Below are 17,183 nucleotides of genomic sequence, written 5' to 3'. Positions count from 1 at the left end.
ATGAAAACCATTAATGTTTTCTTGGCATTTGGTGACATGATCAGAGATATATTTGTAGAAGTTTATTTGGCAATTTCAATAAGAGTTTCAAAGTCTTGTTAACTTTAGGGTTAATTCGGAGTGATTGGAATAGTACGGGAGAAAAGTATTGATGATTGCATATATGTTTATGAGAATAAATAGTTTAAAAAGTAAATTTAAGCTGCAGAATGGAGACATGGAAACAAGAGAACCAGACATTTTATTAAAAGGTGTCAGGGAGGAGAGAGAAATTTACTCTGCACCCAGCCTGACTGACCATCAGCAATACCTTAAATGCAAGCTTTCCTGGTAATATCCTGAATATGATCCAGGCATCAGAGTCTTCTGAGCAATGTTGTAAGCCAAGTAATGACATTAGTGGTGAAGGTGGAAGGGCTTCCTGGGTAGAACTAGGGACCATAGCTATGGAACTAGCAGGAGAGGAAGACCACTAAAAATAGTCATTCCTAAACCAGGAGATATTTGGTTCAAGGCACAGATCCTTGAATTCCAAGGCTCCAGCTGCTAAAAGGAGAAAGAAACAGCAGATTCCAAGGGTCACCATTGTGAGACACCAGGCAAATGGCACTGAAGACCCTGCCCAGGGAGAAAACAAGACACGGAGGAGGTCAGAAAAGAAAAGACTGAATTAAAGAACAGGGGTTTGAGGCAGACTTTCCCATGGCTTCAAGACCCTAACTCTCGAATGTCTTCAAACTGGGAATGATAAATTGAAAGGGACATTGATCAGTTGGAAACAGTAGTGAACTGAGAGTTACATGCCTACTCTGTACCATGTATCTCTTAGGGAACTCACTGATTCTAACTTTACAAAAAAATATCGATGATCAGGCACCTCGGTGGCTCAGTTGTTTAGCGTCTGCCTTCGGCTCAGGTCATGATCCCAGGGTCCTAGGATCGAGGCCCGCATCGGGCTCCTTGCTCAGCAGGGAAGCCTGCTTCTCCCTCTCCCACTCCCCCTGCTTGTGTTCCCTCTCTCGCTGTCTCTGTCCAAAAATAAATAAAAATCTTAAAAAAATCCCATGATTCATTTCAATAATTTAGGAATTAAAAGAGGAATATTAGGTATATGGACTGGGTTTTAAAAATGTAAACACACTTCTAAAGTGTATGTGTCCAAATCATTTTTATTGATTCACAATCAGATATTTATTAGTTTGTAACATCATATGTGTGCACATCCACAATTTTCTCCCTAGAGCTTCACTAAAGTTCTCAACATTAGGAATAAGCACAGATATTGCATAGAAGGAAATATAATCACAAACATGTATTAAAGAATGTTAATCAAGGGTTATTTCTTAAAAGATCCTAGAATGAGTCAGTAATGATATCAGGAGATTCATAATTGTTTCCAAACAAATAGAAAAGAAGTAAATTCCATACTTGACCCAGTTATGAATGTATGACTAGAGCACTCAGACTACTTTAATTTTCTGGAATATATAACCAAGGATATTTGCTTTTCATAACTGCTTTATTGTTTAGATGATAAGATATAGAATAAGCAGTGGGCCTGGGTGGCTCAGTCAGTTAAGTGTCTGCCTTAGGCTCAGGTCATGGTCCCAAGGTCCTGGGATGGGCTCCCTGCTAGGGAGGGAGTCTACTTCTCCTTGTGTCTCTCCTCCTGCTCCTACTCCCTGGATATCTCTCTGTCAAATAAATAAATAAATAAAATCTTAAAACAAAAAAGATACAGAATAAGCAACCTCATGAAACTGGGCAAACTGACTCTTATTTGGAACAGTGGCTTCTGTTTTAAGTTACTTGAATCACTGAATACACTCAGGTTAATCAATTTGAGGACAGGTAAGCTAGGTCCTCTACATGAACTTTATCTTTTTCTTTAGATGATTCAGTTTTTGTTATCTTTGTCTGATTGAAGTTTGAAGTGTGTGTTTTCACTTCTGAGTAATATGGCTGCTCTTTTATCTCTAAAGATTAAAACAGAGATGTGCTTACTGCTTCATTTCATATTGTTTCTGAGAAAGCATGTAAATTATTCATATGTATGAAGAGAGTTGGCAGAATGGGATTTTTCCCAGATAAAGAAGATCCATGGAATTGTTTTCTACTTAGTAGGTAAAGTCCATCAGGTAAATCTTTTAAATGACAGAATCTTGAAAATAAGTTAGACATAATGTGTCTTATGCTAAACTATAATGAAATTCTTTAGAAAAATTATTTAACAAGGAACAAAAAATAACATAAGGATTCAGTGAGGATTGGGGAAAAGTATTCACTTTCCTTTTGCCTATGCTTCTTGGAGGGAGGATGTTTGATCTCTGTATGTGTTCTATGTTTACATTCATCTTGGAGAAATTTTGAGATAGGATTCTAAAAGTCAGAGAAATTGACAGTTTTTATTTTTAAAACTAAGTTTTGAGGTTCTACCCTTTCTGGGTTTTCTGTATACCACTGAAATTAGTATTTCATGCCATTTAACTACCAATGTATGATTTTACCTTTGCAATTTACTTCCAAGAAAGATTTTTGCCTCAGATTATTTTCTTTGATTAGCGATCTGCATGTCTCTTTACATGCTTAGGTACTGTCATTCACTTACTACCTGGAGTTTTCCAGATGTGGTCTTAAATTAATTTTAAAAGAGGAGCAATCTTATGATCTATGAAGTATTTAGACTACACTTAAAAATTGTCCCTGTCCAGAAAAATGTCCAAACATTTGTATGAGTCATTTGTATTGTAAAGATAAGTATGTTACCTAACAGGTTATTCTAAAATTTTCCCCTCATATCCTGTTCTGATAGGTTGTTTTCCATTTATCTTCACTGTTTCTTTTTCATTAGTCAATGACAATTTGCTTCACATAATCTCCTAAAGGATCATCGTCACCTCTTCCAACATGATGTTAAAAATGAAGGCCCTACAATTAGGACCAATTTGGTTTAGCTGTGCTTCTGTGGGGTGTGTGTGGTATTTCCATAATATTTGAAGGCATAGGCTAAAAGCAAGCAATTCTCCTTGCAAATTGTTGATTGTTGAGGAGTTAATTTCTTTCGAGTATTTTAAATATTATTTTAAAATAAAACAAAGGAATTTATATGAAATAGAATTCTGATTCCACAAAAAATTTTAAAATTCTTAGGTTCACTTTTTACCAGAGTACCATTAAATTTTATTAAATATTAAATATTTTATTAATTATTAAATATCAATATTTTAATATTTTCAGAGAATTACACTGGTTTGTTGTCTTTTATAAAATAATTAGAAATATATAAACCTCTTTGTTCATTATATTTACCAATGATATTTAATAATTTCCCACAAAATAGTTTCTAAGAAAACATGATTGTACAGAAAAATATTTATAATGCCTTTAAAAGTTGTTTGCCAGGTCTGCAACATATCACAATGTGGAAGCTATATCACATAAATAAAGTCTCGATGTGGATGTGAAATAGAGAAACACATTATTATATAGGCAAGAAAAATTCATCATTGATTGAATAACTACTCATATCCTACCATCATCGATATGACCATTTGCTCTGCTAACTCACGTGGTTAATCCAAGTGATCCAAGAAATATTTGCTAACAAAACTCTCAGCTATATTCAATGGTAAACCATGAAAAATTACAGGAAGCAATTCACCTTGTAAAGTAATTTTTAAATCAGAATTGATTGGTTTGTCTGCCTGCAAGGCGAAATTGACTAGATTTTTTGTTTGTTTGTTTAATCTCTATTCTTTGTGTTCTGTATATGCATTCAAGGGGCACCAGTACCAGTGAGATGCGCTGAGAGCAAGAGATGCAGATAGAGTTGGTGATACCTGTGTCCATGGGGCGTAGCTTCCTCTGGTACTGGAGTCTGGTCCAAACAGAAGAGGGGAGCCCCAGCAGGCGGATGGAATAGAAGTGGGAGCTGGGACGTAAGGAGATTCTTCTGGGTTCTATATGCCCTCTGCTCTTGTTCCCAAGGGGCTTCAGTATTTGTCAGCTACATGTGAAAGTGTGAGAAAGCAGTTCATATTTGAACTTCTGGCTTCTCATCTGTATCTTTTATCAGAAATAGGGAAGTTTGTTTTTTTCTTTTCTTTTCTTTTTTAACAGAGAAGATGAAAGGGCAAAATAATTTAAAGGATGTGTCTATTTTGCACAGAATCCAAACATATAACAGTAAAAAAAGAAAAGAAAAGAACTAAAAAACCATCAAGACCACTAGGACTGTCCCCATCAAATACTAAGATTCTAAATATAATCTCTGTAATGGACACTAAGCTTCGGGGTTCTAAATAGAAACTGTTCTTAATGAGATATTTAAATCCATCCTCTAGGGCGCTTGGGTGGCTCAGATGGGTAAGCGTCTGCCTTCGGCTCACGTCATGATCCCAGGGTCCTGGGATCGAGCCCCACATTGGGCTCCTGGCTCGGCGGGGAGCCTGCTTCTCCCTCTCCCTCTGCCTCTCTCCCTGCTCATGCTCTCTCTCTCTCTCTCTGTATCTCTGTGTCTCAAATGAATAAATAAAGTCTTTAAAAAAAATCCATCCTCTAAACTACTATAATCTCAGTTAAGTGAAAATCCGTGACTACTAATAATCTATCATTCCCTACATCTATCTGAAAGAGATGTTGGATAATAAATTCCCAAGTTTTATAGTTTATTAGATTGAGAGCCGCTCAATCTCTGGTTTCTTTAAAATACATCTAAATTCAATTGCTTTTTCTTTTGTAACATTTTTCTCCATAACATGATCTTTTTCCAGTTTGCTTATCAGTTCACTCCAGCATAAACATAGAGTATACTGAAACTACATTTCAAGTCTTGATGATTTTGGGTGCCCTTCCCCTGCAGTCTGTAATTATTAAGAACAGAAACATGTTGGCTTCCTCCTTTGTAGTCTGAGGAAGCTTTGCTTGTGGTATCATAAGTAAATGGTGACAAATCAGGTGAAAAATAGAGATTCCAGCTTACTAGAAGAAGATTAAAATAGGTGTATCTGTTTTCACATTCAGTTATTATAGAATAACACAGTAAAGGGATACATTCCAAATGATAAATGGGAAATCTGTTTTGATATTAAAAACAAGGGTTTACAGAAATGTTCAAACAAAATGAGTGCAATCAAAGGATAACCATAGGCAGCCTGTGAAACAGTAATCCTCTTTCTGCTCTGGTTGTATGTTCCTTTGGGTTTTCTAAAGCCAGTTCTCATTTGTGTCCTGCTCTCTCCAGCTGCTAGAGACTTCACCATAACAGCCCTCTGGCAAGCTCAGCACTCAACACCATTGTGACGGGAATATCAGACCCTGAAATTATTTGCTTAAGCTTTAGCTTCCCACATTTACAAGTCCATCAAATGTTTCCATTCTTCTTAGTTACACTTTCGTACACTTAATCAAAAAGTCAATTCTCTGTCCCACTTCTTGATCATTTCCTTTTCACTCTTACACCTTTTTATAGCACTTTATCTTTTTTAAGGAATGATAGACAGTAATAGTTATTTTCACCATACAACACATGTGCCCATTATTTCCAAAAATTTCATGAATTCTTTAATCTTTCCTATTCAACTTGGTTCTCTCAGTCTTCGTTCTGATTATGTTTCATCTTACAATGTCCTTTGCAAATTTTTAGATATTTATTCCCCCAGATTATTATTTTTTTTTTTAAAGATTTTATTTATTTATTTGAGAGAGAGAATGAGAGACAGAGAGCATGAGAGGGAGGAGGGTCAGAGGGAGAAGCAGACTCCCTGCTGAGCAGGGAGCCCGATGCGGGACTTGATCCCGGGACTCCAGGATCATGACCTGAGCCGAAGGCAGTCGCTTAACCAACTGAGCCACCCAGGCGCCCCATTCCCCCAGATTATTGAACACTTTATAAGAAGTCAGCACTATGTTAAGCATTTTGCAGGTGTTATTTTCTTAAACCTGTAATAATTTTAAATTTCTCAAAATAAATATCATGTTTTTTATTAATAGGTCATAATACAACCTATTAGGCATTGTTAATGTTTTGTTGGTTCCTTTCTGTCTTCCTTTCAAGAATAAGCACATGTAGATAAATACAAACCCATCCCAAACTCACAGTATACTCAAGAAGTTGTTATGTCATGTAAGCTACGGGTAACCATTGATTAGCATCAAGATCCCAAATAACAGGTTTAAAAAACTCAACTTTTGAAACATGGTAAACAGGAGAATGTAAGAAAATGTTAGCTTGGGAACACAGTATTTGTCATCTATGAAGTATATTTACTCAGTTGGTGGTATTACATTTTACAAACTATTCTTTGTGATTTATTTCTCTGATTATAAAAATTAAGAATCAGTTTTATGTTACTGACTTCCCTTATACACTAAATACAGTGTAAGTTTACTTTACTTTCTGTCCCATGTAGCATTTGAATAATGTCAACTAATTGGTAGCCATTAGCAGTAAATATTTTGCTTTTTGGGAGAAAGAAATATTTTTAGTATGTAAATAGAGTTAAAACAAAATTTTAATAAAACAATAGGCACTCAGTAAAACATTTAAATATTGGGCAACAGAGAGATCTTTGCTATGATTTTTTGCAAAATTGTTGACATATTTTATATCTTCTATTTTCTTCCAATCACTAATATGGCTAAATGTTACATGTTGTTGCACTGGAGAATTTTTTTAAATGTAATCTTAAAAAATTAAGTTATTTATTTTGGAATAAATTTAAATTTATAGAAAAGTGGCAGATGTAGTACAGAGTTTACTTATAGTGCTTACCTCATTTCCTTTAATGTAATCCTTTTATGTTTCTACATTCAAAACCCCAACTATGGAACACTGATACATCACATTACGATGAAGAATCTCCAGATTGTATTAAATTTCATCACTTCTTCCCTTCCTTCCTTCCTCCCTCCCTCCCCTCTTTCCTTCTTTCCTTCTTTCCTTCTTTCCTTCTTTCCTTCTTTCTTTCTTTCTTTCTTTCTTTCTTTCTTTCTTTCTTTCTTTCTTTCTTTCTTTCTTTCTTCTTTCTTCTTTCTTTCTTTCTCTTTCTTTCTTTCTTCTTTCTTTCTTTTTCTTCTCTTTCTTTGTTCTTTCTCTTTCTTTCTTTCTTTCTTGCTTTCTTGCTTTCTTGCTTGCTTTCTTTCTTTCTTTCTTTCTTTCTTTCTTTCTTTCTTTCTTTCTTTCTTTCTTTTCTTTCTTTCCTCTTTTCAGTTTCAGTTCAGGATACAACATGACATTAGCCATTGCCCCTCCTTTGTTCTCTGATACTTGCAGGCTTTTCCTGTAGTCAGATTTTATGTAAAATGCCTCTCAATTTTTGTTCTTTTCATATTTTTCTTAGGCTTGGACTGGAGTTCTGGGTTTCTAGAAAAGCTGCTACAAAGGTGAAGTAACCAACTCATCAAACCTCATCAGGGATACATGTTACCCACATGACATTACTGGGATATTAACCTTATTGCTTACTTAATTTAGTGTTTACCAGGTGTGCCCATGTAAAGTTACCATTTTCTGCCTTCCATTCTGTGTTCTTTGCAAAATGTCACCAGATCCTGCCCACTCTAGGTGGCATCTAACCTCCTGGAAGGGAGTAGTTGAAATTTTTCGGTAAAGATTTGTCTTTCCCTTTCCCATTTATTTCCTTCTAATTATTAAATCATTTATAATAGCGTGGGCTCGTGGATATTAATTTTATACTTTAGTTATGATCGAATGCTACTTTATTTATTTTGCTGTAAATTGTTCCAGTTTTGGCTATTGGGAGGTTTTTCAGGTTAGCTTCTGGGTGCCTTTGACATGCCCCAATCTTTATATTTTTTGAGCACTTTCTTACTTTCTGGCCTTATAAGATGGTCTGAGCTTACTCTGTATTTTCTTTGCCCCATTCTTAGAATCAGTCATTTCTCCAAGGAGCTCTATACTCATGAATAGTATTTAGGAACCAGTATCTGGTGCTGGTTCTGTGCCTTGCTTTTGGGTTTCATTGCTTCTAGGCTCTTTAAGCAGACAGAGCTCCATGTATACTAACTCATGTATACACACATACATATATTTATTTATGTATCAGATTGTTTGTATATATACTAAACTAAACATGAGTACATACTGATGTCTCTGATTCTGACCTAGTGGCCAGCATTCACTTTCACTTTCCTTTGTTGCTTATCTGTAACTTGCCTCTGAAAGTGTGGAACTTGTCTTCTAACAGCCAGCATTTATGTATTTGTGGTTTTTCTCATACTGGTGTGGGTCAACAGTTTGTTTGTATGTTTATTTATTATTCCAACTTTTTATCTAAATTCCAATTAGTCAACATGTAGTGTAATATTAGTTTCAGGAGTACAATTTAGTGTTTCATGACTTACATATAACAACCAGTGCTCAATACAAATGCCCTCCTTAATCCCCATCACCTATCTAACCCATCCCCCGACAGCCTCCCCCTTGGTAACCATAAATTTTTTCTCTATCATTAAGAGTCTGTTTCTTGGTTTACCTCTCTCTTTTTTCCCCCCATGTTCATTTGTTTTGTTTCATAAATTCCATTCTGAGTGAAGACATATGGTATTTGACTATCTCTGACTGACTTAATAATCTCTAGCTCCAACCATGTCACTGCAAATGGCAAAATTTCATTCTTCTTATGGCTGAGTAATATTCCATTGTGTGTGTGTGTGTTTGTATTACATCTTTTTTATCCCTTCATCGGTCAATGAGATAGACATCTGGTTTCTTTCCATAATTTGGTATTGTTGATACTGTTGCTATAAACATTGAGGTGCATGTATCCCTTCAAATTAATATTTTTATATAATTTGAGAAAATACTTAGTAGTGCAATTGCTGGATCATAAGGCAGTTCTATTTTTACCTTTTTGAGGATCCTCCATCCTGTTTTCCACAGTGGCTATACCAGTTTGCATTCCCACCAACACAGCAAGAGGGTTCCCATTTCTCTGCATTCTCCCCAACACCTGTTGTTTCTTGTGTTGATGATTTTAGACATTCTGACTGGTAGGAGGTGATATCTAACTGTAGTTTTGGATTTGTGTTTTCCTGATGATTTTCATGTGTCTGTTGGCCATCTTTATGTCTTCTGTGGAATAATGTCTTTTCATGTTTTCTGTTCATTTTTTAACCAGATTACTTGTTTTTTTGGGTGTTGAGTTTTAGAAGCTGTTTATATATTTTGGATACTAACCTTTTATCAAATATGTCATTTGAGAATATCTTCTCTTATTCCGTTGCCTTTTAGTTTTCTTGATTGTTTCCTATGCTGTGCAGAAGCTTTTTATTTTGATGAAATCCCAATAGTTTATTTTTGCTTTGGTTTCCATTGCCTCAGGAGACATACCTAATAAATATTTGCTATGGCTGATGTCAAGGAGGTTACTGCCTGTGTTCTTCTCTAGGATTTTTGTCACATTTAGATCTTTCATCCATTTTAGATATATTTTTGTGTATGGTGTAAGAAAGTGATCTTTCTTTGCATGTTGCTGTTCAGTTTTCCCAACACCATTTGTTGAAGAGACTGTCTTTTTCCATTGGATATTCTTTCCTGCTTTGTTGGACATTAATTGACCATATAGTTGTGGGTTCATTTCCTGGTTTTCTATTTTGTTCCATTGATCTATTTTTAAAAAAAATTTTTTTAAATTTTATTATGTTATGTTAGTCACCATACATTACATACATCACCATACAGTCATCCCATCATTAGTTTTTGATGTAGTGATCCATGATTCATTGTTTTCGTATAACTCCCACTGATCTATTAGTCTATTTTTTTGTGCCAGTACCATACTGTCTTAATCACTACAGCTTTGTAATATAACTTGAAGTACAGAATTGTGATTCCTCCAGCTACTAATTTTTCTCCCCAGGTTGCTTTGGCTATTTGGGATTTTTGTGGTTCCAAACAAATTTTAGGATTCTTTGTTCTAGCTCTGTGAAAAATGTTGTTGGCATTTTATAGGGATTGCATTAAATTTGTAGATTGCTTTGGGTAATGTAGATGTCTTAACAATATTTTTCTTCCAATCCATGGACATGAAATGTCTGTTCATTTCTTTGGGTTGTCTTGAATTTCTCTTTTTTTAAAGATTTTATTTATTTATTTGTTTGTTTATTTATTTATTTATTTATTTATTTATTTATTTATTTATTTATATAGAGAGAGCTAGTGGGTGGAGGGACAAAGGGAGAGGGAGAGAGAATCTCAAGTAGACTCTGTGCTGAGTGCAGAGTCTAACGCCCGGCTCAATCTCAAACACCCTAAGATCATGACCTAAGCTGAAACCAAGAGTCAGACCCTGAACTTACCGAACCACCCAGGTGCCCCTATCTTGAATTTCTTTAATCAGTGTTTTATAGTTTTCAGGTTATAGATCTTCTACCTCTTTGTTTAGGTTTATTCCTAGGTATCTTATGGTCTTTGGTGCAATTGTAAATAGGATTGATTCTGTGATTGCTATTTCTGCCACTTCATTATTTTTGTACAGAAATGCAACCTATTTCTGTACAGTGATTTTGTATCCCGTGACTTTGCTAAATTCTTGTATAAGTTCTAACAATTTTTTGGTGGAGTCTTTCAAGTTTTCTGTATATGGAGTATCATGTCATCTGTATATAGTGACTTCTTCCTTGCTGATTTAAAGAGTTTTACTTCTTTTTGTTGTGGCTAGGACTTCCAGTACTATGTTGAATAACAGCTGTGAGAGTGGACATTCCTGTCTTGTTCCTGACCGTAGAAGAAAACCTTAAAGTTTTTCCCCATTGAGGATGGTGTTTGTTGTGGGTTTTTATATATGGCCTTTATTATATTGAGGTATGTTCCCTCTCACCCTACTTTGTTCAGAGTTTTTTTTGAATAAGTGTTGTACTTTGTCAAATGAATTTTATGCATATACTGAAAGGATCGTAATGTTCTTATCCTTTCTTTGATTAATGTGGTGTATCACATTGATTGATTTGCAAATATTGAATCACCCTTGTAGCCCAGGAATAAATCCCACTTAATCTTGGTGAATGATTCCTTTAATGTACTGTTGGATTCAATTCACCCTATATTTTACTGAGAATTTTGCATCCATGTTCATCAGGGATATGGACCTGTAGATCTCTTTTTTAGCCAAATCTTTGTCTGTTTTGGAATCAGGGTAATGCTGGCCTCATAGAATGAGTTTGGATGTTTTCCTTCCATTTCTTTCTCTCTTTTTTTTTTTTTGGAATAGTTTGAGAAGACTAGGTATCAACTCTTTTAAATGTTTGATAGAATTTCCATATCAGGCCATCTGGCCCTGAACTTTTGTTTGTTGGGAGATTTTAGATTACTGATGCAATTTCCTTGCTGGTTATCTGTCTAAGTCTTCTATTTCTTCCTGTTTTAGTTTTGGTAGTTTACATGTTTTTAGGAATTTATCCCTCTCTTCCAGGTTATCCAGTTTGTTGGCACATAGTTTTTAAAAATATTCTAGTCATTTGTATTTCTGTGGTGTTGGTGTTCTCCTCTCTCATTTGCTCATTTTATTTATTTGGGCCTTTCTCTTTTGTTTTTGGTAAGTCTGGCTAGGAGTTTATCAATTGTATTACTTTTTTCACAGAACCAGCTCCTGGTTTCATTGATCTCTTCTACATTTTCTTCCCCTTATGTCATTTATTTCTGTTCTAATCTTATTATTTCCTTCCTTTTGCTTTGTTTTAGGCTTTGTTTGTTTTTTTACTAGCTTCTTTAGGTATAAGATTAGGGTTTTTTTAATTTGAGATTTTTTTTTTTTTTGCTTCTTGAGGAAGGCCTGTATTACTTCTTGAGGAAGGCCTGTATTACTATATACTTTCCTCTTAGGACTTCTTTTGCTGTAGGCCAAAGGTTTTGGACAGTTGTATTTTCATTTTCTTTTGTTTCCATGTGTTTTTAAAATTTCTTCTTTGATTTCCTGGTTGACCCATTTATTCTTCAGTAACATGCTGTTTAACCTGCATGTATTTGTGCTCTTTCCAAATTTTTCTTGTGGTTGACTTCAAGTTTCACAGCATTGTGGTCAGGAAGTATGCATGTCATTTCCTCAATCTTTTTGTGCTTGTTGAGACCTGATTGTGATTTAGTATGTGATCTATTCTGAAAAATGTCCTATGTGCCCTTGAAAAGACTGTGCATTCTGCTGTTTTAGGACAGAAAATTCTGCATATGTTTGTTAAATTTATCTGGTCCAATGTGTCATTCAAAGCCATTATTTCCTTGTTGATTTTCTTCTGAGATGATCTTACCAATGATGTAAGTGGGGTGTTAAAGTCCCCTACTATTATCATATTGTTTTTAGTAAGTTCCTTTATGTTTGTTATTATTTGTTTTATATATTTGAGTGCTCCCATGTTGGGGGCATAAATATTTACAATTGTTAGATTTTTTAAATAATATTTTATTTATTTATTTGAGAGAGAGAGAGCACAAGCGGAAGGAGGGGCAGAGGGAGAGGGACTAGCAGACTCCCCACTGAGTGGGAAGCCCATCGCAGGGCTCAATCCCAGGACCCCAAGATCATGAACTGAGCTGAAGTCAATTGGTTAACTGACTGAGTCACCCATGCGACCCTAGATCTTTTTGATGGATAATCCCTTTTATTATGATATAATGCCTTTCTTCATCTCTTTTATAGTTTTTAGATTAAAATCTAGTTTGTCTGATGTAAGTATTGCTACCCTGGCTTTATTTGGCCATCTATTTGCATGATAGATGTTTCTCCATCCCCTCACTTTCAATAGGCAGGTGTCCTTACGTCTAAAATGAGTCTCTTGTATTTTGTCTTCTATACCACTTATTCATTCCTTGTCTCTTCCATCCTTGTGTTCATTGCATCATGTAAGTTTCAAATCTCAGTTATTGCATTTTTCATTTCTGATTGATCATTTTTTAACTGTTTTATCTCTTCAGTAAGGATCTCCTTGAGGTCTTCCATTCTTTTTTCAAGTCCAGTGAGTATTTTTATGATTGTGGCTTTAAATTCTCTATCAGGCATATTACTTATATGTGTTTTGGTTACGTCTCTGGCCATGACCTTTCCTTGTTTCCTTTGGGATGAATTCTTCCATCTTGGCATTTTCTCTAAGTCTCTGTCTTCTTCTTTGTGTTAGAAAAGCCTGTTATGGTTTCTGCTCTTAAGAGTAACAGCTTTATGCAGAAGAGGCCATATAATGTCCAGGGCCTGGTGCTTCAGGAATTGTCTTTGATATGAGCTGATGCACTCTGCTACTGTGTTCTGGCTGCTCTATCCTTCAGGCCTGGCATCCACAGAGGCTCATCTCGCTGGCTCTGGGCAGTGTGTGGTCCTTGGCCAGAGTAAGGTGAGTTTTAACTAGTCTGCTTGTTAAATGAGACCTGATGCTACTTTCACTAGAATTGAAGCTGTGCAGAACTCTTGTTGGGAGACATGGTGTGGGCAGGGGTTTCTGCTGGTCTTCTGGGGAAGAGGTCTACTGTACTGGGACTGAGGCAAACATGGCTGAGAAGGGCAGTACTGCCAGAGTTCAGGGGGGTGTGACTTGGTGTAAGGATTGGGCAGACAGTGCCAGTGCTCTGCTATTTAGTGCAGGTGGTTCTGTGCTTATGCTGAGGAGGGGTAGGAAATGGCCACCAGCTCCTTTGTCCCCAGAGAAGGGTCTCCATGCTTGCTGCTGTCAGGGAGGTACTCTAAGCAAAAAAAATAATCTCCCCTTGTGCATCCCAAACATTTTTCAGATCGAAGTTTTAATGCTGTCTAACTCCAGATTGTTTTCCTGTCTTCTCTGCAGGACCAGTGAAGTGCCCTCTAGGCATTTTACCAGCTGAGACTGCTGACTTTTAAAACTTTAGGCTTTAGGTACCTGATGTGGGTAGGGGCTTATGCTGGTCTTCTTGGGGAAAGTCTCAAAGTGCTGGGACTGAGGGAGGTTTGACTGAGAAGGGCAGTTGCACCAGAGTGTAGCACAGTGGGCACTTGGAGCAAGCTGGCTAGGCAGCCAGTGTCTGGGTTTGCTGTCCTCCGTAAATGACTCTGTGCCTGTGGTGAGGGACAAGATAGGAAAATGGCGCCCTTCAGCTCTTTTGTCCCAGGAGAGGTTACTCCTCTCAGATGTGCTCCAAGAAGAGTGAATAGTCTCTTCCTGTGCACCTTAGGAGATCCTCAGATCAAGCCATCAGCCCCAGGGTTGCTTTCCTGCTTTCTTTCCAGGAGTAGGGCAGTGCCCTCAGTGCTCTATCCCAGATAAGCCACTGTCTGCTAAAACTCCAGTTTTCAGGTCCTGCTTTTTGCAAAAACTCATGAAAATCAGCCCCTCCCATTTTCCCTGTCAATGGCATTGGGGAAGTATTCTCATACTTTGGGTAAGTGAACTTTCCCTTCTGAGCCTCTTCCTCTCACATTTCTCCGTGACCAAGACTCTCCCCTCCACAGCTCCCATGATCCATTTCTTCCCCAAACCATATTTCTGCATTTCTTACCTTCCTCATTGTGGATTCTTCTCTCCCTCTAGTCGTAGAGTTTGTTTCATTAGTCAGGTCAATTTCTTGGGTATTCAGAATGATTTGATAGTTATCTAGTTGTTTTCGAGGGATGAAATGAGCATAGGGTCTTCCTATTATGCCACCATCTTAACACCGCCCTGGCCATCTTACTTCTAATTAAAATATCAAGTGATAATCAACTTAGTACTATTCACATTTTTAGATAACTCAAATTTTTAGAAAGATACGTTTCGGATTGCTGCTTCTTCCAAAATGACATTAAAAATAGGTGACTAGAAAACAGGAGGGTCTACTTTGACATTTCCTGTAAAAACATAACTGAGTATTATTCATAATTGTTCAAGATAGGATATATGATGGGGAAACACAAAAATCGAAAGTATGAGAGGAAACAAACCTTTTATTTTATTCTGTTTCTGTTTCTGCTGACAGCTTTACTGAACTAAAGATTCTTCTTGAAACTAAGGTAAAATGTCAATAGACACGGTGATTGGAGAAGGCAAATAAAGACCTAAATCTTTAGCTACTAAAGGCAAAAGTGTAACAGAAATTCTCCCAAATAATTTGAGATTTAATGTACCAATGTATGTTATTGATCAAAAATTATACATGGATATATTCTAAGGATCGAAAATAAAGCAAACTGTTTCCCTTCATTGTTTTCATTCCTGTTCATACAAGCTCCTATTTGTTTTAAAGTAAATCACTTGTCCCTATTCCTTGCCTTAATGTAACCAAGAATTTTGGACTTATGATTTCTTCACACTCACTTAACTTTTATCAATTTTATTATAAAAACAAATAAGTGAAAATAATAGAAAAACATAATATAAAAAATTAAACCTTTGTTTTTGGAATATTCTTTCCAAAATTTTATGCACTCTAGCTGCTTTATTATAAATTTCACACTAATTAATTAGGTCCTGCTGTCATTCTGTTTTGTTTTATTTACCTATGTTATCATGAACACCTCTGTCTCTGTCTCTCTCTCTGTTTATTTACTTATTATTTCATCTTCAGGTTAAATTGCAGTTTCTACTACCTTAATTCTTTTCACTTAATGCCATTATAGTTTTTACTTTTCTTTGACACAGGCTAGACTTGGTGAATGTCAAAATAATGAATACGAGTGATATTTTAGTGAAATCTTACATGATAAAAGTTGAAGTAGAAAAAAAGGTATAAGAAACATTTTAAGAAGCTCTAAAAATACATTGACATTGGTTGCAAAAGTGTGTGGGTGTTTTAAAGACAGAAAGATCTTTGTGTATGTCTTTATAATTAACTAATTAGTGATAGCCTCATTTCTCAAAATAGTTAGAAAATTAAAAGTCAACCCTAAAAAGAGTCATATGCCCATAATCTGACAATAATACTTTATATTTTTATTTGCTATAAATACTGTTGATAAAATATTTAAAGATATATAGTTTGATAGATTTTCTTGAACCTATTATATCTATTTTAGTTATGATAAATCTGGCATCTTATTTAAAGGCCTAACAACTAAAATTGCTTATAAGTGCTTTTCATTGGTGGTTTGCCCCAAGATTTTAGGGGTTGACCTGTTAATATTAAACAATGATAAACATAATCTATACAACTCTTAAAAAGATCAGAGGCAATACATTCCTGTAAATGTATGCTAACTTTTAGAGTCAATTTTCCACTTGGTTCCTAACATATACAAATGTTATTCAATACCACCTAATAGATTCTGATCCTAAGGCTCAATCTCCCAGCAGACTCATTTTCATGAAAGGTATTCTGGATGTTGCTGAAGAAGATGGGGCTTCCAAAGTCAGTCACTTCACTCAGCTGCTGCTTCAGAAGCAGACAAGTATTAACCAGGGTCAGGTCTTAATGCCCCACACCCCAGAAGACAGCACTGCACTGAGAGTTTAGAAGTCATACTATTCACCCTCTGAAACACACATTCACAGTCAGTTTGCTGGCTTACATCCTTTACCAGTAAGGTATATAGCATTTAGTAGCAAAAAAAGAGTTATCAAATATATTTCTGTTAAGTGATGTATTTTGGTATTGGGAATTTGACATAAGGCTTAGATAGAGATGCGCAACTGCTATGCAGAGTAATTACACTCAGGACCTGGAAGATCTTAGTTCATCGGCATGCCTTTAAGAGAAAGCCCTGTTACATGGAAAATTTGTAGAATGCTTTCTCTCTTTATGTCAGAAACCTACTTCCTGAAAGCAGTTAGTTAGATCTTAGCAAAGAAACAGAGTGATCCAAAGGAAACTTACAAGAAAGAAAGCTAGAGACTCTCACAAGTGCTACTACCATTATTTAGAAGAGGATAAGACATTTGTGTTTTGGGAGTGATAGAAAAGGAAGCCCAAACCACGGGAGAGTGTTTTGAAAAGACTTCACTTGGTGTAGCTGGCATAGAGGTGGATTTCAGTTGTTATTACTACCTATTTCTAAGAAGAATTTTAAAGCAGAAGAGCAATGGGGTCCTTGAGGGGCAGAGATTAATGTGATTGATATGAGAAAACAAAACAAAACTGCTTTTGTTCGTGCCTAACACTGACTTCTAGGGTTACGTAGGGCTTAGAGCTGCTCACTGAATTAAACTCATAATATATTTTTAAACATGCTCTGATAGAACTAATAGAACAAATGAATTTGATGTTGATGCTTTAAAAGGGCTACTGTGAAACCTAT

Source organism: Leptonychotes weddellii, chromosome 5 (assembly GCF_054177405.1).
Source record: "Leptonychotes weddellii isolate Sample4059 chromosome 5, ASM5417740v2, whole genome shotgun sequence".
Taxonomy (NCBI): Eukaryota; Metazoa; Chordata; class Mammalia; order Carnivora; family Phocidae; genus Leptonychotes; species Leptonychotes weddellii.
Note: the sequence above shows the minus strand (reverse complement) of the source record.